Source organism: Anas platyrhynchos, chromosome 4 (genome assembly GCF_047663525.1).
Source record: "Anas platyrhynchos isolate ZD024472 breed Pekin duck chromosome 4, IASCAAS_PekinDuck_T2T, whole genome shotgun sequence".
Lineage (NCBI taxonomy): Eukaryota > Metazoa > Chordata > Aves > Anseriformes > Anatidae > Anas > Anas platyrhynchos.
The window spans coordinates 70821517-70846756 of NC_092590.1; the positions used below are offsets into that span (position 1 = coordinate 70821517).

The 25240-nt window shown below is 40.9% G+C and overlaps 1 protein-coding gene across 4 annotated transcripts in view; it reads left to right on the forward strand.

The window, feature by feature from the left end:
- The window catches only part of ZFYVE28 (zinc finger FYVE-type containing 28), a 144972-nt gene that overhangs the window by 658 nt on the left and 119074 nt on the right, over positions 1-25240 (forward strand). The gene's annotated exons all lie outside the window — the stretch shown is intronic.

Here is a 25240-nt window from a genome sequence, read left to right on the forward strand (position 1 = left end):
TGCCTTTTTTTTTCCTGCCGTCGGAACCCCGGCCAGGCTGTGGGGGAAGGCTGCCGGTCCGCCGGGGCGGCTGCTAAACGAAAAGGAGATAAAATTGAGCGGTGAGGGAGCTGGGAGCGCGGCGAGGGGCTGAGCGGGCGGGGGGGGGGTGGGCAACAAACTTCAGCTGTGCCCCATAAACTTTGTGCTGTCCTCTGCATCAACGGGATCCTAAGGAATAAAATGAAACGTGGAGCTTGCAATGAATAAAAGAAGCGGTAGAAATTGTGCGTGCAGCTTTTGTCGCCGTTTCTTTATCAAAAAACCAATTAGCATTCCCTCTAATTGTCTTCCTGATAGAGATCTGAGCTTTTTTTTTTTCTCTTTCTGATAAACCCCGGGTTGGGGTTTTCTGATAAACCCCAGCTCGGGTTGTTTTCAGAAGCTGGCTGCATCGCTCCTTGTGCTCCTCTTCAAAATGTGGCACTGGGGGGTGTAGTAAGGTGACGACCGGTTCCTTCAGGAACAAGCATTTGCTCTGATTTGCCTATTGATGTGTTACGGATGGTGTATTTGAGCTAAACATACAGGATTTTGCACGGTTGTTTGTTTGGTTTTGGTAGAAAGTCAGATGGATGCGTTCAGGTGTAGCTCTCCTGGTTGCTCTCCTTGCTGTCCCGTTTGACCAAGGGATTCTGAGGGCTTCTTCCCTTCAGGCTGCTGGCTTCCACAGTCTGCTTTGGAATATAACCTCTTTCAAAGCTGTTTCCTTTTGGGATTTTTATTCTGGTGGGGGCTTATCCCCACTCACGTTACTTAGTTATAATCTTCTGTAAGGTACTGCAGGCTCCAGGTGTGTTTTGGGGGCAGGAGCAGTATCAAACTGATGATGGAGACTGCTCCTTTTGAGGCTTTCCCCATCCTAGTGCGATGTGACAGGACTTCTGCACGGCAGCATCTTCTGCTGGTTATTTGGCTGCTGTGGGGTGTTTGGCTGCTGCTTTCATTGCATCCGGAGCTGGTTGTGAAGGCAGAGGGGGAACGGGACTGGGAGGGAACAGGGGAGCAGCGGGTTCACAGCGCAGCCCTGTCAGGAACCTGGGTAGATGCTCATATTTGTACATGGCTGAGGCTGAGAAATGGAACAGAGAGGTATTACTCAACACGATTGAATTACAAAGCCGTCAGGATAATTGCCAAGTTACTGTAAGAGGCAGGGACCTGCATCTAGGCAGAGACATTTGCTTCAGAACTGCTGCCTCTGTTTGAACATAGCAAGGAGGTGAGAGAAAACGTGGGTGTAGGGAAGCGGAAAGTCCTGACTAATGTTGGGAGCGTGTCACGAGAGCAGCACGGCTTTCCTACGGCCTTACACAGCCCGTGCTCTGACTTCTGGCCCTGCCCTGGCTCTCCAGGTGTGCTGGCATGCCCAGACGTCAGTAAGCAGGGTGCTGGAGGTACCCAGAGAGAGAAATAAACGGCAGCGATGAGGTCTGCACAGCTGGCAAGAGGCAGACTTTCAGCTGATGTATTAGAGGCAGAGCAGAGAGATGAGGGTTGGTTTCCAGCCTCCTGTGCTGCATCGATGGTGATAGAAATTTTTGTGTGCCTTCACGTTGGTGGAACGAGGGCAGCGTGCTCTGACCTCAGGGCACTGCAGGCATCCCTCTGCCTGCTCGGCTCCGCTACCATGTGCAGAGAAAGGACGATTGCTTCTAAATCAAAATATTTGTGCATATGCAGAGGTAGACCAGAGATATTTCCTGTCACTCCAGGGAGCTTCTTATCTCGTACCTCTTGCTGTCGGAACATTCCACAGGTGCGAGGTCAGAGCCTGCTGCCGGGCAGACCTGAGCATCCCGATCCCGCGGAAGTATGGGAACTGCCTGGGTTTGGACAATTCGGAAATGCTTTTGATGCTCAAAGTATTCCGAATAACTTCTGTGAATGCTGCTGCTGAATTTCCAAGAACAGCTTGAAAAGGGAGCAGAGAAGAGCTCACCGGGGTCGATGTTTTGAATTTGGATCCATTTTATTGATATTTTGAAAGAACTGTTCAGTATTTGACATGGGAAAAAATAATCTCTGTAACCACAACTCAAAGATGTTTTTAATCTGCTTAGCATAAAAGACTGGAACATCTTCAATGGATGTTCAGTTTTCTTTATTTAAAACATTAGTTGGTGATTACATCTATGAATCTGAATTTCCTTGGGTTTTCTTCACGCTGATGGTTGCTTTCTGTAGCTGGATTAGCAGATGCATTTTCAGGACAAGAGATTCTTGCTTTCTGTTAACGTGTTTCTATGAAATAACATTTAGGGATGCGTGGATGGCTGGTACTGGGAGAAAGCTTGTTTTCATGTCTGTGCATAGTACCTTTCTCTGACTTTTTAAGGGCCTTCTTACTAAGCTATGTTTTGGGAAAGTAAGCCCTAGGTAGCAACAATGCTTTTTGTAATATTTATTGAAGGATTTAGAGTAAAACATAGATATGCTAATTTAAAACAAGGCTTTAAAACAAGAGCTAGTAAATGAGCATCTTGGAAGTAAGAGGAAGAGAGAATATTCCTAGGGGATCAAGAGTAATCCCCTAATGTAGAAAAGTGAGAGGCAATGGCAAAACATTCATCAAGTGACCTCTAGGAGCTTCCTAGAAGCTCTTTGCATAAGGATAAGTGGTTTTGTTTATTTTATTTTTTTAATATATATATATATATATATATATATATATATAAAATAATAAATGCATATCTATATTTAAAAAGTAGGTAACAACTGATCATTAAAACCTGCAGATACGAATGTCATCTTGCTTGGGAGTGTTGTCAGTGTTGCTTTGTGGCAGAGCTGACTCAAAGCATTAAAAGATGGGAAATAAATAGAAAATAGCCAAGACTGTGTTTTTTTTTTTTTTTTTTTTTTTTTTTTTTTTAAATAAGAGGAAAATATTCGTAGGATTTCTTTTTAGGAAGAAGTTGTATACAGAAGATGATGAATCAAAGTATGAACTTTAGAGGAACAGAAGATAGTAAAAATCACTCTGGAATATGTGCTTAATACCCTGTGAAGAACGCTTTTAAAATTGAGTCAGTAGAATGAGATGTAGGAAGAGGGAGGATTATTTTAAGGAGCAGTTTGATGGACTGAAATGGTGAGAAATGAAAAAGGATGAAGCTACTGGAATAGCCAAGCAACTATTGAGGCTAGTTTGGGGTGAGTGCAAGGAAAAGGAAGGATCAGTTTACAGAGTGATAGGAAGAAAGCACTATCTTATCTTAGCTATAATTTCCACATCTTAAAAGTGAAGTGTTTACTCTTCACGGAGAGAGTTCAGTCGTGGGAAAAGTGTCTTAAGAAAACTACTTGAACGAAGAGTGAAAGAAGAGGTAAATTGCATTTGTAGCCTGAAATTTCTTTTTACTGGTGCCGTACAGTAACCGAAGTCTTTAGGCGCTGCTGTTTGTGAACAAAACTTGGTATTTAATACTAGATTTTTATTAACATCTCACTACTTTCCAAGACAAAATTTAGAAATCTTTCTTATTTGGGGAGACCTCAGTTACCTGCTTAATTCATCTTGTTGCTGCTGTCTGATCTGAGGCTGCAGCTATCGAACCACATTCCTCAGCAATATTGATAAAAATCCGGAGGAAGGCAACTCAGACATCAACAGACATTGCTTTAGAGCTCTGCATGCTGAAGTGCTTTATTTCAGAAGCACCATCTAGTGGTTTGAACACACGTGTGGAAACTGGGGATTCTTTGCAGCTCATTGTGGCTCTGCAGCCGACTTAAGGTAATTCGAAGTCATATTATTTGTTGGCCTTGGTTTACCTGCATCTGAAAAAGCCAAGTGGGCAGCTGTTGTAGTCGTCTATTAAGGGAAATGCTTGGCTGTTCTTAATTACCCTGATGTGGGAGAGATGCATGCACCTTGCAAAGTGACTTTTTGGATGTAGGTTTCTGTGAGCAGAGTCAGGGTGTATCAGAGCGGGAGCCCATCCAGCCTGGTGTCACGTCTGGTGGTGCTCGTTGGCTGCGTCCCGTAACAGATGCCTGGGGAGAAAAGATGAGATGAATAGGAAGTGATATTTCCCCCGGGCTTTCTTTTGAACTTACGGCAGTCTGCATTTTTTTCAGGAGTGTGCTGAGCTGTGGATTGTGCCCTTATAATTCAACAGCTTTGGAACATTTTTCCTTAAACTGTCTAATCGGTTTTCAGTCCGTTTATACTTCTGGACTCCTTTATGACTACTGGCTACTCAGTGCTCAGAGCTGAGTTTCCCTCGAGTGAGGTAAACGTTTTCCAGCATCCACCACTGTGACCCAGCGTGTCCCTTGTCCTGCACACTCCCTTTGCTCTTTCCCTTGGAAACATGATTTGGATCTTTCGACTCCCTGTCCTGTTCTCCCCCCATGATAGTTACCAAAACCTAGAAAAAAATACTTAAAGAACACATTGTGCTCTTCTGTGTTATTTAGAAGAATCCCAATGCAAAAAAAATGTCCGCGTTGACCACAGTATTTAAGCTCTGGTAGTTGAGGGTGCCCAAAGAATATTTTCGTACTGAGCTAACTAAAAAATTAGCAGTGCAAATACCTTTGACATGCTTCATTTAGCTGTTTTAATAGTTATGATCTACTGTCTTGGCAGTTCTGTTAGCGATGTTCATTTAAAAATGCATTCAGTAAAGCTATTTTTATGTAAGGATGTTAAAAATAAATGAATTGGAAGCCGTGTAGGTACGTTTGACTCATGTCTGAAGACTGACCAGCCGTCACAGCGCATCCGAAAAAGCAAGTTTCTCAGGCTGGGTTGTTGTACTGGAGGATGCTGCTTCGTTGGAGTCTGTCTTACCTGTTCTCAGATGAGTCTTTTTTTCATCTTGAAAGTACAGAATATTCCGGTGTATCTAAAACTTCAAGCTGGTTTAGTGCCCACATGCTCTCTGCTTGTGTTTTGGATATGAAGTGCTGCTCTGCAGACACGGTGAAGCTGCTGAGCCCCCTGAACCAAAGCTGTCCCGAGCCAGCTAACACCAAGCTCTCAGCCCCTGTGACAGGCAGAGCTGTGTGGCAGAATTCGGTTTTCTTTTTTGGGGCAGCATCCAAGCCTGTTGTTTGGAAACAGGCAGGTGGCAAAAGTTGTAATACCCTTTGCAGAGCTGTAGATTCAGGATGTAGGAAAGGCTGAACTTCTGGGGGGTTGTGTGTTGGGACAACAAAGATGCAGCCTTCCTGTCTGAGTGCTTGTCGCTGTTAAAACTGGAGAGTCTTGCTCTTTCTTACTTATTTTGATGGTTTGGGTGAGACTTGCTGCCTTCTCTCTGTGTATTTCTGTTCTCCCTCACAACCTGTAGGATTTCCCTTCTTGTTTCCCAGTGGGCAGTGACCCTTTTGCAGTACTTCCTTGAGCCCCTAGCATGGGTATTTTTCTTGACTGCCCTGATCCTGCTGGTGGTTCTGCTTGCTCCTATCCCTCTCTATTCACCACCTTCTCCTCCCTGGAGTATCAATGCTTTTGATGTTGTTCAGGATCAAGATTCCCTGAAGAGCTGATCAACAGGAACTGGGTTATCAAAGGAAATAGGATCCTCCAGCCAGGCTGTGATTATACCATTGCAGTGCAAGGAAAGCTGAGAATGTCATGTAAGGACTGCCCCTGCTTTACCCTGTCTTTATAGGGCACAAGATCATTTTTCTTTTTCTCTCGCAGGATCTTTAGCCGTGCTTGATGGCTGTTCAGAATGAATAACGTAGCAGTGAGCATCGTGTCAGTTCCATGTACTGCACGCTGGGTGAATGCAGGAACGGAGAGCTACCGGGGGAAAGACACTGAAGGGGAGAGAGGTGAATAGTGTAGAAGGAAGTGCTCAGGATAAAAACATAAGAAAAGCAGGCTGAGGGTGGAAAAAAGGAGGAGATGACTCTCCTCTTTCGAAATGCAGGCTTAATATTTGCAAATGGGCCATAGGTTGATTCAGATTGGGGTGATGTTTATGCTGGAATGTCTTAATTCCTGCCATCGCCTGGCACTTTGATCTCGGAGAATTACAGGTGGTTGAAGCTAAACTAACCGGATGCTCAGGGTGTTCGGCATTTCTACTTTGCATTCTTCTAATTTTCTCCTTCCTTTGTCAACCTTTTAACACAGGAGACGTTTCCTGCAAGTCTGAGGTTCATCAGATGTTGAAAACAATCAGATTATCCGAGCTATCATTTCTGCTCTGTACTGATGTTACAGAGCTGAGCCTGAAAGGAGCCTTCCATGTTTATCTAAAGTTGGCTTTTGGAGGGTTGTCATCTTAGGGATCTTTTTAGAAGTGATAAGGGGCGCTCATATCAGTGCCTCTGTACAGAAGGAGAATCAGAGCAGCATCAGCCTGTTGGCAGAAGCTTCACCTTCCTGTATCAGTCCAGTTGCTGGAGTTTGAGTGCTCTTAGCGTAGAGATAAGGACATATCAGACTGTTTCCTATCAAGTCCTACAAATCCTTTGAAAGAACTGCCTGCTTTTACCTAATTTTCAAGATTCAGAAACATAGAGTACCTGCACTTCTGAATGCATTATTTAATGCTTTTGTAAAGTGTTTGTATGGAGCTGGATGAGCGTCCCTGATCTAGTTGATGGCCTTACAAAAATGGCTTGACGCAATAGAGGAGATGTCGTTCTGCGGTGCAAGATGGATGGAAACCCTCGTAGAGTAAGGCAGAGTTAATAGGACGTAAGGAGAAGGAGAAAATGTTAAGGGCCATAAAGCAAATCTCATCTCGAACCTGTGATTTATTTGGCCTTGTATTTTAAGGTATGTTGCAGGTCATCACTGAGGCATAAGAGATTAAATGGAAATGGTAATTAGGTTTGCTCCAGTCCGATGGCGATGACTGGTGTGTGTTCATCCTGGAGCTGAGTGACTGCTTTTATTTATGTTTGTGTAGGTCCTGTAGGGACTTAGGGTGCCCTGGTGAGGTCTCTCATATCCTTGTGTCTGCCTAGGCTCTGTTGGCCCATTAGGTTGTGGTGAAGAGGTCTTAGAACATTTTTGCATTATTTTTTTCCCTGTCAAACTTTGCTTCTCTTTGGTACGTAAGCTTCTGATGGTGAGCTTAGCCAGAGCTGGAGGGCTTTTTTGAAGACTCGAGAGTGGTAGTGGGTTGTTCCAAGGTGTGAGCTTCCTGTGTGCTTTGTAGCTCTCTTACAGTGTTTGTATAAAGCCTGTAATAAGACCGCAGTGTCATGATGAGCAACAAATAATTGGAAGAGGGCAGGTGAGTTATTTTATGTGCCTTACATTAAACGGTGCATGTTGTTTACCTGTAGGAGTTCACTGGTGTCATTGGTCACTTGGTTGATATTTTCTTGATAATTAAGTTACTCTCAAGTGTTTTCTTCAGAACTGATGTGTTCAATTTGGAGACTGCTTTCAGCTGTTGGGTTTTTGTGTGTTTTATTTCCCTAACAAAGCTGCTGCTTCTTGCTGGATTTTTTATTTTTCTTTTCGTAGTTGGGGACTTGCTATAAATTTTTCTTGCCTCATGATTTCAGTCTAGAGGTGCAATGCATAATGTGATAGTGGTCATGATGGTAGGAAGAAAGGTACTGAAGTACTCCATTTTCCTTGCTAGAAGAGGCAAGGAAGCAAGGTTTATTGTTAGGCATTCATCTTTATTTCATAGCATATATTCTATTCCCATTTTTTGTCATGTTATTTTAAAGGATGTATTATCTCAATCAGCTACAGTATTTCTTCTGATTGGTTTCCTGAAGAAAGCCTCAGCCTTAGAGTGTACCTATTTTTCAGTAGACTGCTTCTCCTGTGTAGCTTGGAGAGTTGCTGTCTGGCACTTTCCTGGCAGACAGTGCTGCGTGTAGCTGAGAGCAAGAGTTTGAAGAATTTTCTGATGTAGACTTGGGCTGCAACTTGCAAAATGAATGCTGCTTCAAAAAGCCCCAATGTATATGTTGCTGCATAAACAATTAAGATAATTTTTTACTTTAGAAACGTTCTATTGATTTCTTGATATAGTGTGTGTATATCTAGATCTACCTATAGCTGTGTGTATGTATTTAACCTGCTATTCTCACGTTGACAGTAAAGGTGAGTGAACTGAAGTCTAGCTGCTTTGGTTTCGTACATCAGAGGTAGGCTGTTGTTTCTATTGACCTGACTTAATCTGGTTAAAAAGCTTTTAATTAGTTTAGAAAAAAATGTTTACCTGACAAATAAAAATTCAAGCTTTTTGGAAAAGATGAACCCTGCCAAATTACTGCAGATAATACTTCATGAGTATTCCTGAAGACTTAATAGATAAACCTTTCCACTGGGAGCATTGGTTTCAAGGTAAGAAAGCCAAGCACGTTCCTTGCTGAAGCTTGGAGTCGTTTGCAGTTGGTCAGGCTAAGCAGCGAGATGCTGTGAGGCTGGATCTGGCTCTTGCTGTGGTTCTCTCTGTGCCCATGTGCTGTGTGTGATCCAGAAATTGTGTATAATCTGTGCATTTTTTCAAATGCCAGAAATGGTTATTTTTCCTAGCTTTTAAATGGGGGACTGAGGCACAACGGTTTTTCAGTGCCACATATAAGTTAATAGTCAAACCAACCAGAAAAGCTTAATTTGGGGGTTTCTTATCTATTTTTTCCTCACTCCTCCAGGTCCGCTACTTTATATGAGATTATTTTTCCTTTTAGGGTTACCGTGCAGTCATGTTTTACAGCCAAAACTGAAGACCAGATTGTGTGTGCTTTGCTATTCAGAGACAGGAGCGCAGCTTACTGTTTCCATATGTTTGGATTCACTGTCCAACTCTAGCTTACAAATGAGAACATATGGGAGATAGGTAATGGTGATTTTCAACTGTTAATTAGTCATGTTCAAACCAGTGCCTCACTACCCAGGCCTTTAGTCGCTTCTGACTGTCATCTTTCTCATCTCCCCCTTGTGGTAAAATCACTGGTGTGTATTGGCATGCAAAGCTGCTGGGGGAAATGGGTTTCCTTCTGCTGAAGCATTTTTGTAATCTGGGGTATGAGGAGAGTGTCTTCCAACTCAGGTGCTGTCCAGGAGTCCTAAGTGCAAGGTACTGAAAATCCATCTCATTGTGGTGGGATATCTTGCTTACATTATAGTTTGTTTGGTTTGTGGAAAGAAAATAAAAATGGATGATGTGATCAGTGTTATATGTGAAACAGTATGAATTAGAAACGTGTCTTAAATGCTGGCATCTATGGGATGTTTAGGTTTTGCAGGACTGGATGAAAGCATTCTCGGTCATGACTAAACTTAGCTTTGAACCTGTTTGCTGCATTCTTGCCAGAGTTTGAGTCATCTCATGGCTACTCCATATCACAAGTCAGGTTGCTTAACTCTGTTCCTGCATGCCATTTCTGACTCCCTCTTTGTACTGGTTATTAGGCAACTTTTCTATTAGAATGACTTTTTGGGTTTTGGTAAAGTACTGTCCAAGTATAGTGAAATGTATTTGCATAGCAGTGATCTTTCAGAGCAACAGAAGTACTCATCTTCTCCAGAGTTCCTAATCTGTCACCTATCAGGAATATTTTTGTCCCCCTTGTGAATTTTAAGTCGACTGAAGACATTGCTGCTTCTGCTGGTCCCCTGCTCCTTCAGCTGCTGCCTGTGTGCTCTTCTCTTATCTCCCTATGCCCTGCATGAGGAATGGAGCGGCCTTGCTCTGCATTGGATCAACTTCCTGACACAGCTGGAAATTAATTCCATTTGTTTGTAGTAATTTGCAGAGCTACCCGTTAGCTTCATCCAGGGGGGAGCAGCAGGATCTCCTCTTTTGGTGGCAACGTGGTCTTTAAATTACCCTGTAGCAGCCACAAAATTGCATCTTCAGAGCCTTTTGTGTTTGTGTATGATATTGTATTCACAACACAAATAATGGGAAAATGAACCACTAATCCGAAGAGAGAAACACTTCTGTCGCTGGCTCAGACAGCACCTATTCTATTGCTCCTTTGGCACGAGAGATGCTGCGTTGTGTAATGCTGGGAGCAGTCTGAAACCCAGGTGAAGTCACATGGAACTGACAGAGCTGCACTTGTGATTCGATTCTTTATCATAAAACACAGGCCCACCTCATTTTTTTTAGGTGACATTAGGGTACAGACCATATATAAAATGTTAATGTAGCTAATCTTGCAGTGACAGAGGCACAAAGCAAAGCTGCAGAAGCAGTGAGGCAAAACAGGGAGCTGTGAAAGGGCAGGGTTTCCACATTCTTGAACTACCTGACACTTTGAATTTCCTTTTTCAACAGGAATTGTGAAGGTGCTAAAGCATCCAGTTAATGCACCATTGTCTGTTTGGCATATCTATGCTCTGTTTCAAGTTCATTATATGAATTGTCAAACCTAGAATTTGCTAATTTGGGGCTTGGAGTCAGTGAAGTGAAGGATCTGAACATTTCTAATTAATTTCCAAGTCTTTTAAAAACCTTCCTTTTATTTACCTTTCATCAGTTGGGTCAGAATTAATATATTTAAATAGCAGTATTGTCAGATAACGTAACAGTTTTCACTGTGTACTTAATGGAATAAGAAATTTCAAAGAACTGTAAGGAAAGGGAGAAGTACAAATTCTTGTTAAACTTTCAGCTATAATTAAATTAATCTGTGTTTCGCTTACTTGAAAGCTAGCAAGTAAATCTTGCAATGCTAAGTACAAAACTAATAACTGGGGTATGTAAGTAGAGGCAATCTTTTATTTTGTGGATTTATTTTCTTCCCCAAGTATAAAGTACGATCTGCAACAGGTTTCTTCATTCTGCATTGTGTGTGCATTATCATGGTGTTGGGTGGTCCCAAAAAGAACTAAAAGCTTTGCTATTTTTGAGGAGTTACTCTTAAAGCAGCAGAAGCTTCTTGTAGGGGCTTGTTTGCCTGAGCAACTTGGGAGCAACACGGATGATGATATTGCAGCATGTGTCTCCAGGTGTGAGTGGCCACTTTTCCCACTTCACATTCCATGTGGAACAATTCAGTATTTCGTTTAGGTACAGGAAAAAAGTGGCATGGAGAAGTGCTGTCTTCCTAGATGTTATTTCCACTCTGAATACATACTGTTAGGGTTAAAAAAAAATACTGCTACTAATTGTAATTCACATCACCTTTCTCTGAGGGTAAAGCTGGGTATTAGGGGAAGCCTAATCTTAACCTGCCTTCAAAATTATTTTTCAGGCATTATTTCCAAATTGTAATTACTCCTGGAAAATTGGTGAGTGATTTGCTGAGGAATATGGGGATTGAATAGAAATTGTCTGTAAGCAGTGTCAGAGCACCCTCTGCAGCCTCATAATATTTAAATGAGCTTTGTACAGTTCTGGTGATCGCTTAATGATATGAACATTAAAAAAAAAAAGAAAAATTAAGTTTCCAGGTGCTTTATACCACTCTGTTGGGCCATTGAAGTACAATGGCAGATCCTTAGGGGAGATAATTAATGAGAATGTTTTGGATGTTTTGTGTCGTTTGTCCTACTGTACCTCTCCTGAAAAGAAAGCCCTCAGCACTTTTAGTAGGTTCACTGCAGTTCAGGCTGAAAAGTAAATACCATGTCCAGTGGAAACTGCATACGAATTAGGTCTGTGTGATGGACAAATTATAATGCCATTAGATAAACTGGGGAGAAAAGCTTAAGAAGAAATTTGCTTATTTCAAATGTCAGTTTACTGCATTTTGATCAAAAATTCCCAAGATTTGGTAAGCAATGGATGATTTGAGCTGCACAGTCAGCAACAGACTCATCTGGTGTCATGCTGGGACATTGGTTCAGGCCAGGCTGGGGAAGCGTGTGGGCAAGCATATGGCCACTACTGTGGGCTTTTTTGCAAACATCTGGGTTTCTTCTAATCTGCTGTTGAACGACCTGATGCTATTTAATTTATGAGCCACGCTAGCTGGGTGGAGAGGAACATCTTGCAAGGCATTGGAGGCTGCACAGCTGAGACATGAAAGCCTTGTGATTTGTTTATGTAGGTGAATGCTGTTTTGCTGTTTTTAGTGTACAACAGTCATGTACTTTTTTTCTATATTATTCAATCAATGACACCGTGAAGTTTTTTTTTTTTTTTTTTTTTGTGTGTGTGTGTTTCTTTAGTGCCTTTAAAGGATTGTTTCATTTAAACTCAAAGCGGGGATCCCTAGAGCAGGTTTCTCAGGGCCGTGTCGAGTTGGGTATTGAATGTCTTCAAGTCAGCGGACTGCACAACCTCTCTGGGCAGTCTGTTCAACTGCATCATCACGTTTCCAGTAAAAAAAAAAAAAAAAACAAAAAAACTTTTACTTATATTTAAATAGAATTTCTGGGACTTCAAATTTATCTGTGCTTTGAGCAGTGGGGATGTTCGCATAACCTATTCTTCACACTTGTCAGAAATGGTTTTCACCATCTCTTAGGACAATCTACTCCTCTCATAGCTGGTTCCTTTTCAACTCGAAATGCCAAGTGCTTTTCCTGTTGTTTAATACAATTTCTTTCTTTCTTAAGACCAAAGGGATACAGAAAAGAAGTCTTACTTCTTTAACTTTATCCGTATTGGAATGGTGTTTTTTTCCCCTGTCCTCAATTAACTTTTTTTTAAGCATGTTTGTAAGCTGTGCTTTTTGAACCTCTTATTCCTGTTGTGTCCTCTTATTCCTTCTCTTGTTTGAGATACAGATCTTTTATAGAGCTCAATAGGTGGGGTTTCAGCTAAGCAGCAGTGCCGTATGGAGTGGCTTACGTGTCATCTGGTCCTTATCGGTGCTGTGACATTGACTTGTATTTGCTCTGTGCTCTGAGGTAATTAGCTGATCCTGCTTTGCATTCCTCGTTCGTTAGAACCTGTTCTTCATGACTACACTCCAATTTGCAGTTTTGTGTAGTATTATGCTTTTTTTTCTTTTGGTTCATTTCTGTTAAGCCTGAGCTTGTTACTGCAGGTGAGCTGAGCTCTGCCTTGTTCCCAGTGCTCCCCAGCTTTGGCTATGGCATGTGGTGGTGCCCTTACTGAGTTAAATCAGCCCAAAAGAAAACAGTTTAGGATTTTGTGACAACTGAATTGACTTCTTTTCCACACTCATTCACAGCAGACCCAAACAGCAGCCAGCCAGGTGTGCAGGACTGGGTGAGGAGGGTTCTGGAGAGATGGGATTGCTCTTTTGGCAACAGCAAGTCATTAGAGTTCATCAGTAAAACAGAGTCAGTTTATGCTAATGTAAGTTCTGTTCCTGCTTTCCAAAGCATTTTTCATGCCTTAATGCAATTCAAGTGGACTGTAACCACACTTAATTTTTTTGAAATTGTACAGAGCCAGACCCATGACAGCACTTGACACATACTCACATTTTAATAGCACATAGTATATGCTGTAAGTTACACAAGTAGTTAAACAATCTTTTATCTCTGGGCTACTTCATCTTGATTGTTTCTTTACTTAACAAGAATGCCACGTGGGACCGCGTGAAGAGTTCCAGCGAGGCAAAGAGATCCCTCATCTGTGTTCACTACATCAGTCATGCAGTTGAATGGAATTAAAATGGTTTCATGATTTGTCCTTAATGTAAGAAAATAATGTTAGTAGTTCAATAATATATTGTTCTTTCAAAGCTTACAAACTCAGGCTTTAGTGGTTCCCCCAGTCTTCCTTCCTCCTTCCCTCTCCCTGTATCTTTCTAAGCATCAGCTTAGACTGAGTTGTCCATAATTCTTTGAATCATTTTTCCCTTTCTTACCTCAGAAAAAGTGATGGGTGTGCGTGTGTTAATTAAAAAAAAAATAAATTTAATTTCTGTTCTCAGTCCTCCTACTCCTCCATGAAGTGGTCTTTAGCTCTTTCCTTGAACATTGTAAGGGAAATTTTATTGGGTAATACTGAGATAAATAATATTTACTTGTTAACCAATTGATAGATTTTTCCATGTTTTCTCAGCACCAAAAATACACTTGTTTTTTGGCGTACATCAAGTTTCTCATTAGAGGTAGCTTGTTAGTACTCTTGCTGCTATCATACTTGAGAAATGAGCATTTCCAAGTGCATGCGCTTTATAAGAAATTTACAAACACAATTAAGACTGTGACGTTCTTCCATATTGAATGAGATTGCCTCAGGCCAAAAGTGAAAGGCAAATGAAGAAGATCTGAGACATGCCCTAAATACACATGAACCAAAGCTATGGAATGAGGTGGTAAAATTAATATCTTCTTTTTATGTTCAAAAGATGTCAGAAGATGAGGGCAATTACTATTTTTAGATCCTTTATCAAGAAGGAACAGGACTTGCAGCTGTTTTTTCATATTTAATGACTAACATTTGATTAGTGGACTATACACTTGGCAAAAATGACGATTCTGTTGCATTCTAACTTGTCTTAGCTGGTTTGTGTTTGGTGTGGATTATTTTAGTGACGATCATGAGGAATCACCCATTTTGGTGGGAAAATTCTTTGGAGAAAACTTCAGCTTTCTTATTTATTTTACAAAAAAAAAAATCATTTCTGGGTACTTCGAGTATAGCTACACTAGCTGATTCAGTTTGTGATCTGGTTTGACTTGAGATATACCTGTTTGTGTCATCCTTAAAGATTTCTTCTTTGTGAGAAGCTGATTAGACATTAGGCAATTTTTTATGAAGCCTCTTCAGGGAAAATTTCCTCTTCAGAAAAAGTGATGCTTTCCTTTTGTAATGAAAGTAGCCAGAGTCCAGGGCATAGCTATTTATTATGTATTGCTGTAGCGTAGAAATTTGCCAAAAGTACCCCAAAAATGAATGAAGAAGCCATGCATGACCTCAGCAGTTCTGTAGGTGGCTCCTCAGAGATGTTCGTGGCTGAGGAAAGCCTGGGGCAGGGTTGCTGCTGCCCCAGAGCATGCCTCGAACAACCTAATTTTCTAAAACCAGGCAGCTTCAGAGCAAAACTATGCTGACTTTTATCTTGTCTTTTCCCTTTGCAATCAGTCTGAGAACATTTGCAATTAGGTAGGCCTTGAAGTACTTGAAGAGAGGAAAATATTCCTCTTTTTCCTACAGAAGGAACGATGTCGCGAGGTGCTGAGAAGCCTGCTGCTTAGCCCAGTGCAGCCAGCCTGCATCAAGGATGTGGAAGGTGCTTCCACAGGAAACACTCAGTAGCAGTGGTAGCTTGCTTTTGGTGTCATTTACCCCCCAGAAGAGCTTTTATCTCCTGTTCTCTCAGCTGACTGCAAAACTGGGCAGGTGATGGTCCTCCAAATCTGGCTTTGGTGCGTACTCCTGCTGTGGTTCCTGAAGCGAGCTGGGGAGTGGACTCAGCACCTAAAGTCTTATGATTTTCTTCATAAGAGGCTCTTACGGTTATTGTATATAAAATAAATTTCACTTAAAATTTTTAGAGGTTTTGGGGAATAGGATCGTAGCAATCAATGAATTTTTATAGGCTATATGGAGGTTTTTCTCTAGTTTCTGACTTCTCCTAAAGTCATGTTCTTCTGTAAGGAAAAATTCAAATAAGCCTGAAAGACACTGGAGGACGCCTGCAGTACTGCTCACGTTCTTCTAGTCTGTTTCTCTCTTCTGATTTCGTTCTTTTATGTCTTGAGAACAGCATCAGCCACCTTGAATCTTTGTTTTAAAGGCTATATGGCTTCCGAGAATAAAAATAAGGGATTTTCTGGAGAGGATTTTTCTTTTAGTAATATCTACCACAACTTAGTTTATTTTTGCTTGCTCTTGTAGATGGTATTTTTACTGGTGCCAGGATGCTGCTAGTGGGAAGAACTGCCTCAAGGTGAAGTCCAATTACTGTCTCAGGGAATTCACACTTGTTCGGGCATTTTTGTTGTCTGAAGACTCGAAAATACTGCATCTATTCTAAGTAACTTACTGGTTTAGTTGAATGGTTGGAAGACAATAACTTAGAGTTTGTATTTTAAATTTAATGCTTCCAATATTATTTTGGCATCTAAGTTTGCAAGTATTAGTAGGTATGAATTTTGTTGGTAGTTTTGTCATGTTTGCAGAGGAACTGGGAGAAAGGATTGTTATCTCTGCTTTCTCTATGCGTTGTTTCTCACCTGAAATAAAAAGCTTTGCGAGTTTTTCTTTCTTAATACTAGGAACTAGCCAAAATAATGTCTTTGAGAAAAGGTGGTTGGGGTTGTCAGGCTGCATTCAGCCTGATCTGCTGTCATCTCTCAGAGCTGTCAGCAGAAGACAGGGATCATTGCAGCATGGCATTAGAGCATGAATGCTGGGTCGATGTGGGTTAAAGTCATTACCAGGATTTTGTTGGGCTTTTCTTGAGGTTTCTAATCCTCAATATCTTCATTTTCATTGCTTGTGTCAGTTCAACTGAAGCTCACAAAGGTTTACCAATCTATTACACTATTACACTTGGCCTTTTGGTATCATCTGTGTGGATGAATGTCAAGTAAGAGGCACTTTCAGACATGGACAGATGGAGACAGGCCTTTTCCTAAAGGAAAGTGACCTGAAGTTGTCATGATTATGAAGTACTATTTACAAATAAATAAATACATAGAATTCACGCATTTAACTTGTATAGCTTGAGGTAAAGCAGCCACCCCGGGGAGTAACTCAAATCATGTGGTGGCTGGATTAGCCCCTGCTATATCCTGGTTGTCTCTTCTGAACATTGGCAGTGTTTGGGTTTTAACCCATACTTCTAGCAGCTTTGCCTAAAGGATTGGGGAATGCTCGCAAAGCGTCTTATGAGAATGGGACACAAAGCTTAAGTTAGACCTTGAGCACAGGAGGCTCCCTCTGTGCCAGAGCCTGGCACAGGCTGCCCAGAGGTTGTGGGGGCTCCTTGGAGATCTCCAGAAGCCACCTGGATGTGGCCCTGGGCCCCCTGTTCAATGGACTTGTGGCCCGTAGCTGAAGATTCTGCCTTTCTGTGATGTTAAAACAAAGCTTGTAATTACAATGGAACAATAACTATGAACAAAGGCTCATGAAGATGTGGTGGGGAAAAATACCTGCAGCATGTGGTACTGCACCCGAGGGCCTGCATTCCATCAGGAGCTGAGCTGAGATTCTGAGGCTGGGGGATAAGAGTGGGCACAAGTCCACTGTTTCTTTGTTTTTAAGAAATAAAAAGTTGTGGTCTACCTGCCCTGGGGCAGAGCTGTTTTCAGAAGCCTTTGTATCTCTTCTGTGATGTCCCCCATGCAGGTCATAGGAGATTTGGTGCAGCCAGTGCAAGTACTGCATGATTTAGCAATTTCACAGCATCGGCCAGAGTTGCTGTGATGTGCAGAAACGGCTTCCAAACTGTGGCAGTGAGATTGGAAAAGCTTCAGCTCTTCTCCTGTTCTCTAAGGTGTTTCGTAACGACTGACTGTGCAAATCCCCCTGGATAATTAGCCTCCAGTATAGTAATTACTTGATAAAATCACTCGGTACACAAACTGAATGCATATCCAAAGTGGAGGTGACTATATGTGTTAACAACTGATGTGAAATACTTCTGAAATAGTTCTGCAAGTAACTGTTTTTAATCAAATATTCTGATTATTTCCTCAGTAGCTATAGTTTATGTTCTCTAGCTGGAAAAACACTGCCCATCCCTGGCTGCCCAAACAGTCCGATTTCTCTAAGAAGAAGCTTCCATAATTTGTGATACTGGAAGATTTGAATGTCTAATTTGAGTTTACTTAACCTGCACATTCCATTTCTTTGTGTCAATAACAAAAATGTTTTCTATTGCAAAAAGTCGATTTTAACAGGATTTTTCACCTCAAAGAGGAATTAGTGGAAGAAGCAACATATATCCAAATGTATATAAGAAGTGAATTGGGTAACCTTTGGGAAACCTAGCTGAAAATGCCATCTTTAACTTCTTTCAATCCTATGATTCAGCGTTTTAAGTGCAGCTTTTAGTAAGCTTTAGGAATGTGTTTTAACACAGCAGGTAGAAACTTGAATCTAGCATTAGTATTTTAGCAGAAATTTGTTACTGGGATCCATAAATCATCACTGTTTTAAAACAACCTCACTGCAAATCAGTCAAAAATTTGTTGTTGTTGTTGGTCTTATTTTTGGGGGGGGAGGGAATTGTTTTTTTAAATAAAAATACATCTTTCCAGCAACTTGACAAGCAGATCTCTCTGCATGAATTTGGTTTTATGTGGAATTAGTACAGGTAGCAAAGGCTGCAGGGAAGGGGTACAGCTTTCTGCTGCTTCCTTTGAGGCTTCCCAGGCTTGCTGTATTTCTGCTTATTTGCTTTAATGCTATTGATCCCCATGTATAGAGGCGGCCATGGGGGGTTAATTGAATAAGCAGCATAGCCTAAAAGTGGTCATCTGCATACTACACTGAATAAGCTGTTCACAAAAGAATTAGGTAAAAATCAAGGTTCATAAATGTCTTAGCTTATGGTAAAAGTGATTTCTACTGGAATTCTTTCCCTCAAAAAGATCTAGCTGAGCAGCAGATGGAGACAAAGAGTATTCACAATGATGAATTACATCCTTTTTTCCCTAGTTTTGTTCTTTTCCCTTTTGTTTGAATAAGCAGCATGTGTTTTTATAGGTGGTTAGGATCAAAGAACTGGTACTTAACACGTGTGCAGTGTTAAAGGCCAGCTGTTTGCAATGCTGGTGAAAGCAGAAGGATTTTTTGTGTCATCGTGCTCATCATGCTCATCGTGCATGACATTTTTGATAGACAAACTAAAACCAAAACATCACTCCCCCTCAAATCCTTCAATTGCAGTCACGTTCTTCCTTCACTTGCATTGGAGAAATGAATGTCAAGTTTGTTGATAGCTCTTGATTCACTTCCAGCCTTGGGGACTGGTGCCATTGAGAAGGGTTGGTCTGACCATGGACTATGAAGTCTTCCAAGATTGTATTTAGAGCAGAACTGTGTATCATGAGCACTAGGTATGTTGAGAGAATTGATGTCCTTTGTAACACTAAAGATGTTTCTCCAGTACATAACAGGAAAATTTTGCTCTGTTAGAAGTGATTCTGGCTCTTTGTAACAACCGAATCCAGAATAAGGCGCTTGGTTCAGTTCTCCTTTTTCCCCCCAACATTTAAACAGTCAAAACTCTGCAAAGGTGGAGTACAGGCCTGGCTGGCTTTCAGAGGTGACCTTTCTTTGCACATGGTGTGGCCATATGTGTATGTTTCTTTGTTTGTTTGCCTGTTTTCTTTTTTTTTTTTTAAACTTGGGAATCTGGTGTAGGGTTGGGTTAGCTCTTGCAGTATGACTTCATGGCTGATCATTTAATCAAAGCCATACCTTACTGCAAGTAGTTTTGGGATTTAGAAATAGCAGAGTGTATTTTAGTGTAACAATGAAAAACAAATTGAGTTTTATTGACAGAGAGATGTCAAAGCTTCTGTTAGTCAACCATATAATATTTCATGGGATTTGCGGCCAACTTAAATAATAGGTGCTTACTTAAGGAAACCAACCAAACAAAACAACCAAACCCGAAAAACTGCTGCTACTAGATAGATATGCCAGGTCACCCATGACTAAAATGACTTTACTCTCTGATCTGTGATGGACCTCCTGGCATTTTTGAAAACACAGACCCTGTGTAACCTGCAGTGGAGGCGGTGACGCATGATGGATGCGTGGATCTTCTCCCCCCACTTGTACTCTTACAGCAGAAGTGACTTGGTCAGTGTGAGTTGTATCAAGTCAAATACAGGTAATAAGCAGAGGGTGCAAATATTTGGGTTTGTCCACTGAATGCCCACGAGTTCTTTGCTGGGAGAACGTCTTGTGTTTAGAAGGTTAGTGCCAGCTATTGAAATATGCGCTGTTTTGTGCAGATGCTTGGGTGGGGTTTTGTTGCTCTTGGCTCCTACAGCTGGGCAATCTATCAGAAAACGAGCAAGAAATGCTACAAGAGGATATGGTATCGACAGCTTGTCTTTGTAATATGTAAATAACTATTGAGTCATCGTGTAGTTAAAGCAGTAGTTTTCAGGGTTTCAAAGGATTTGGAGCTTTCTTTTAAAGGTAGTGCGCTCTTCAACATCAGTAATTCATGTTCTTTTGCGTTCTCTGACAAAGCTACTGCTGTGGCAGGGTTTAAAACACTCCTGAATTTGCACACGGGATTAGAAACCAGAAATTCTTGAACACTGGTGCTGCCTCTCCTAACAGATTTAACTACTGGTAGGTGTGTCGCATAAAATCACCAACTCGTGTTGGGATGATGGCCAACCACTTTGGGGAAGGTTGTTTTCTAAAAACCCAAACAAGACAAGTTGTTTAGACTTTTCTCATTAGGCTCTTCTAAAAGTGTGTTCATTGAGCAACACAGCCCCTGAAGTGAGATCTGCCTTACCGAAATGTGTACTGGTGACTAGGAGGGAATTCTCCTGAGTAAACTGGTAAGAGATTTTTATGGAATTCAGTAGAAAAAAATAGCATTTTTGAAATGTGAGTATTCCTGTTTCCTTTATGCTTTCTGACTTTCTTTGTTTAAGTATTCTCGATTCTTCCCTATTAGTAATTAAATTTCTACCTGTTGATGGTTGGTGTTGCAGAATAAAAGCCGTGATTTTATCAAACTAAAACCATTGAAAACTTTCACATCATTATCAAAGTCAATGTTGTTCTTTGGATTAGTTGAATTTCAATGTAAACATCTGCTTTGGAGAGCAAAAGAACTTGCAAGCTGTGTTTAAAGGCACGTCTACTTTGCTTTTAATAGCAAAGAAAATGATTAAAATATCCACATTCATTGTTCCTTTTTTCCCACCTGGATTTAAGGTCAGATAATCTTTCTGTGCTATGCAGAATGTGTTCAGAAGATGATAATTAGATGCAATTTAGTAATGGGCTATATTTTTTGGCATAGTCCGTGGAGCTGCTTGTGCCACATGAAACAACTTGTGGGGATTCTGTATTTCAAAGCACCTAATGGAGCTCATGTCTGAGCCTGTGCTTTGCAGAACGGCTTCACATGTGATTGACCAACTTCTAGAGTAGTTTCAGATGTTTTTAAGACTTAACAAACCTTTATTTGGAGAAAGTCCAAGTTATTTTATTTAAAATGTGCATTCTCTTTCGTAACTTTGACTTCATTGTGGAAAGCTGATATGTACTTTATCATAAGAGAGCTAATAAGAAATAAGATGGTAGACTTAGGAATAATATTGGTGAAAGAATGAGAAATGGGAAAGTTTAAATATATTTCTTCTTCCTAAGTTAATCTGTGCTTTCAAAGGAGGGATTATGCCAACCAAAATGTGGGCAGGAAAGCAGAGAGGGAAGAAGAGAAGTAAAGCACTCGAGTAAAATTAAAATGCCATGGCTGTCTGGGAAGCAGAAGTAAGTGGCTATGAGATATTTGACTCTTTTTTCCAGTCTTCTAAACAGTTTTCATCTTAAATCTTAAACATTTTTTTTTCTGAATCTGGTAATGCAAGGAATGCATGAAGAAAATAGAGCTTCACGAGAGATTTATTGTGCTAGTTTGGCTGCCAAGAAATCTATGGTTATATATCTGTTTTGAAGTTTATTTTCCCAATATAATAATATTATTTGAAGTATTGGATACTTCTATTATTAAAAGTAAATTCCAGACACTTTAATGTAGCTTAATTTTTTTACTGTTCTACTTAGAAATTGCGTGAAGAGTCGCTGTGGTTAAATGATTGGCTACAGGGTAAGAAGTTATAAGGGACAAGAGTGTCAACACTTTGAATTGCTTTTCTTCAGTGTATTTACCCTGGTGTGCTTTTATCTTTCTAATGCTCAAGTCCTCCATATTTTTGTTCACTAATTATAGAGTCCTGTCCAAAACTTCGCTTACTTTGTAACTGACACTTCTGCGAACAATTTTCAAATATTTCATTAAATATGGACTCTGCAATTATTTTCCTACAGAATTTGGGTTGCCTTGCACTGATGATGGTTTCAAAGGACTGGTAGATTTGACTCATTCCCTTATTTACTCTTTGTAGTTGGATTTCATCTAACCGTATTTGTTGTACTTGAGTGAAAAGAAATGCAAGCTTGATTCCTGCTATTTGAAATAACACAGTTTAATACCGTGTTTGAAACTGCAGGTAGAAATTCAGTATGAAAATTGTAACTTGCCATAGGATTGGCAAGAACAGGTAACATCACAAAACCTTAGCTGTAATGCAGTTGCTTTGCTGTGATACTTACAGTATAGAAGTGATGTGTTACGAACAAATGCTGTCTTCTGATCAGGAGAATACCAAATCCCAGTGTGATATAAGGATTTCAGTCTTAAATATGTCTTTTAAGCTCTTCAAGGAGGAACAAAAGCTGGGTGGTGTTTAAAAATCAGAAAGATTTAAGGTGATTATTAGAGAAGTAGTTTTTTTGCTTTGGTATTTACTGAAACAAACAAAAATTGCTCAAATATCAACTTGACTGTTGTCATGCTTGGGCTGTGGCTCAAAAATGCATTTTTGTAAATTGAACTTTAGATTAAGCTTTTCCAATGGACTAAATGGGATTGTCATTATAATTAATGGTTTCTTTTCACAGAATCATAGACTATCAGGAGTTGGAAGGGGCCCACAAGGATGCTAGCCCAACTCCTTTTGTGTACCTAATTAAATATTATCTTGCCCATTTTAATATTGCTCACGTGTAGTTGCTGGTACTTCTAATATAGCAGTGATGGATAAAAACAGACAAGTGTGACTTGGGTGGGAATCCTGTAAGGAATCCGAGCTGTTGTCTCACTGACCGTGGCAGTCTGTAGCTGGGAACTATTAGAAGTCCGTTCAGAGCTGCAAGGAAAGCTTCAGCGGGAAGCCTGCCTCTCATTTGATGTTAGAGAATTGCATTAGGGTAGGGAGTTGTAGGAAACTGAACTTAGTTTAGTTTTGTCACCAGCAGTTTGAGTGGAAGGGCGTGCAGAAGCTGCACAGCTCGTGGAGCGAATCGCTTCACAAAAACTGAGCTGACGGGTGGCTCTGGAAATGAATGCTGCTTGCCAATGACTACTTAAAATAACTAGAGGGAACCTGCATTCTTTGGGGAAAACACAAGTCCTAACTTTCTGCTGCCATCAGTGACGGGCACTGCGAACAAACACACAATGCCATGATTAAATGATTAAGCCTGAGCCTCATGGGAGGAGATCAGCACTCATTTTCTGTAACTATTGCCTACCCTCTTGCACATTGCGAAGAAAATCTTTTGCTTTGTGCAGGAGTTTAAAGGCTTGAAATTCTTTTTTAGTTCTGAAGTAAATCCTGACGTTATGTTAATGTTTTCTTGCAAAGGTTTTGAACCTTCCAGATTTTTCTGCTAGTGCATCTTGCGTGCTTTCAGTGCTTGACAAATTTGACAGACTTGCTCTGCAGGAGGAGCCTTGGAATCAGCAGAACAGAAATAGCCCCATTATATGCTTGCTGGAAGGTAACATCTAACAAGAGTTTGCAAGGTAGCATAAAAAAATCCTGCCAGTCTGACTTCTGTATGCGGAGATCACGTCATGGAGCAAGGAACAGAGACTGGCGTATCTCTGTGTTTTTTCTTTACAGATAGGCTAGGTTACCAAATAATACTTTTATTACTGGTTTTTGTCCTTAAAAATATCATCACTTTGCTAAATATTAACTTTGGTAAACTTTTTTTTAATGTTTATTAAAGCATGTGAATAATGTACCAGTTGAGATGATGAGAAATTTGTGTGAATTCAGAAATATCCCGAATAAATAACAGCAGTGTTACCTGCAATTTAACAAAATCTATCATTTTGTGGTTTTAGAAGTGTTAATTTGTTCAGCTCGGTATTTCGCATACCAAGATAACGGGCACCTGGCTGCAGCCTTCATTTGCCTTCATTCATTTCATCAGTCAGCATTTTGCTTCTTAACATGAGATTTGTTTCTTATTTGTGAAGGGAAGGGTAGGAAGTATCACTGAGACAGTTCTTTTTACTTAAAGACAGCGTAGAGCTGTTGGAGGGTGAAACTGATTCAGAACTGGGTGCAAGTTGGCTTATTAAATCTGGGTGCACCAGGGAGACCATGCTTTCCTTAGGCAAGCTGCAGTTTTCATGTGTTAATGCTGAACCCAGTAGTTCAGGAGACTGTGAGCCTTCTGTGCTGGTTGAAGAGAAGTATCATCATCATTCTGCTACTGCAAGGGAAATAAATGAGTCCAGGTAAGTTTTAGGAAACTTAAACCTTTGAATGCTTTCTGGAGATACTCCAAGAGGCCATGGTTAAACTTGTTTTTACATCTGGTTTTGTTGGAAATCTGCACCGTAGCGTGCTCTGGAGGCTCATCTTGTCTCAGTTGTTGTTTATCTGCATTTTGCACTGCTGGAAAGGGCATGGGGTGGGGGCTTCGGGTGGAAGGAAGGTCACCTGGCTTGAACTGTGTGCAGTAAAAATCAGTGGAGAAAGAGCCTGTGCGTAGTTCTCAGCAGGAGAGTGCTGCTTGTGGGCTTTGGGGGAAGATGCTGCATTATCCCTTAAATATGTGTGGGCTTTTTTATGCGGTACTTCCTGGAGCAAAACAAAGTTCTGAAGCTTTTACTCTTAAATCTGGTATTTTAACATCTTCTACAGTTTTCCAGTTATTAGTTTTTTTGAGATGTTAGTGCTTGTTTTTTTTGTTTCATGCAATTTAGTCTAAGGGTTTGCCTCTCCAGCTTCATTTAGGAGAGATGATGCAATTAACTAAAGATGAGAAATGAATGTATGTGCATTATGCACATTTGCAGAGGAGAAGATGGCCTTTTTTTTCTTTAACAGGTTGATCTTCCTGTAGGGAATGCCCTTACAACAGATTAATGTGCTTTAACTTGTGTGTCAATGTAATGCCTTTGGCTAACTTGTCTTCTCTCTCTCGACTCTCCCTGTTTAGGTGAGCCCTGAGGCATGTCCTCTCAAGGCCAAACTCTGGAAAATAACTGCTTGGTTATCAGATATTTCTGGTATTTCAGTTCAAGCTGCTTTAAAAAGAAATATTTTCTACATTCTCTTCATTTACACTTAGGGGGCTCTGTGCTATTCTGCTCGGCACAGCAAGAAGTGATGCAGTGAAAGACTATTCCCCAGAGCAGGAATCCACACTCAGGGGTTTCATTTGCTCGAAGAAGCTCCTTGTGGGTACAACTGCGTGGTTCCAAGTGTTACCCTCATCATGCAAAGCCCCAGGAGCACAAGCTGTGAGGCCTCTTCCCAAGGTCGTACCTGGGCTATGGGTTCCTCTGCAGAGCTCCTTGTCATGAAAGCTGTGCTAGGAGAGACCCTAGCTTAGAAAAACCTGTGTGTGCTGTCAGGGGT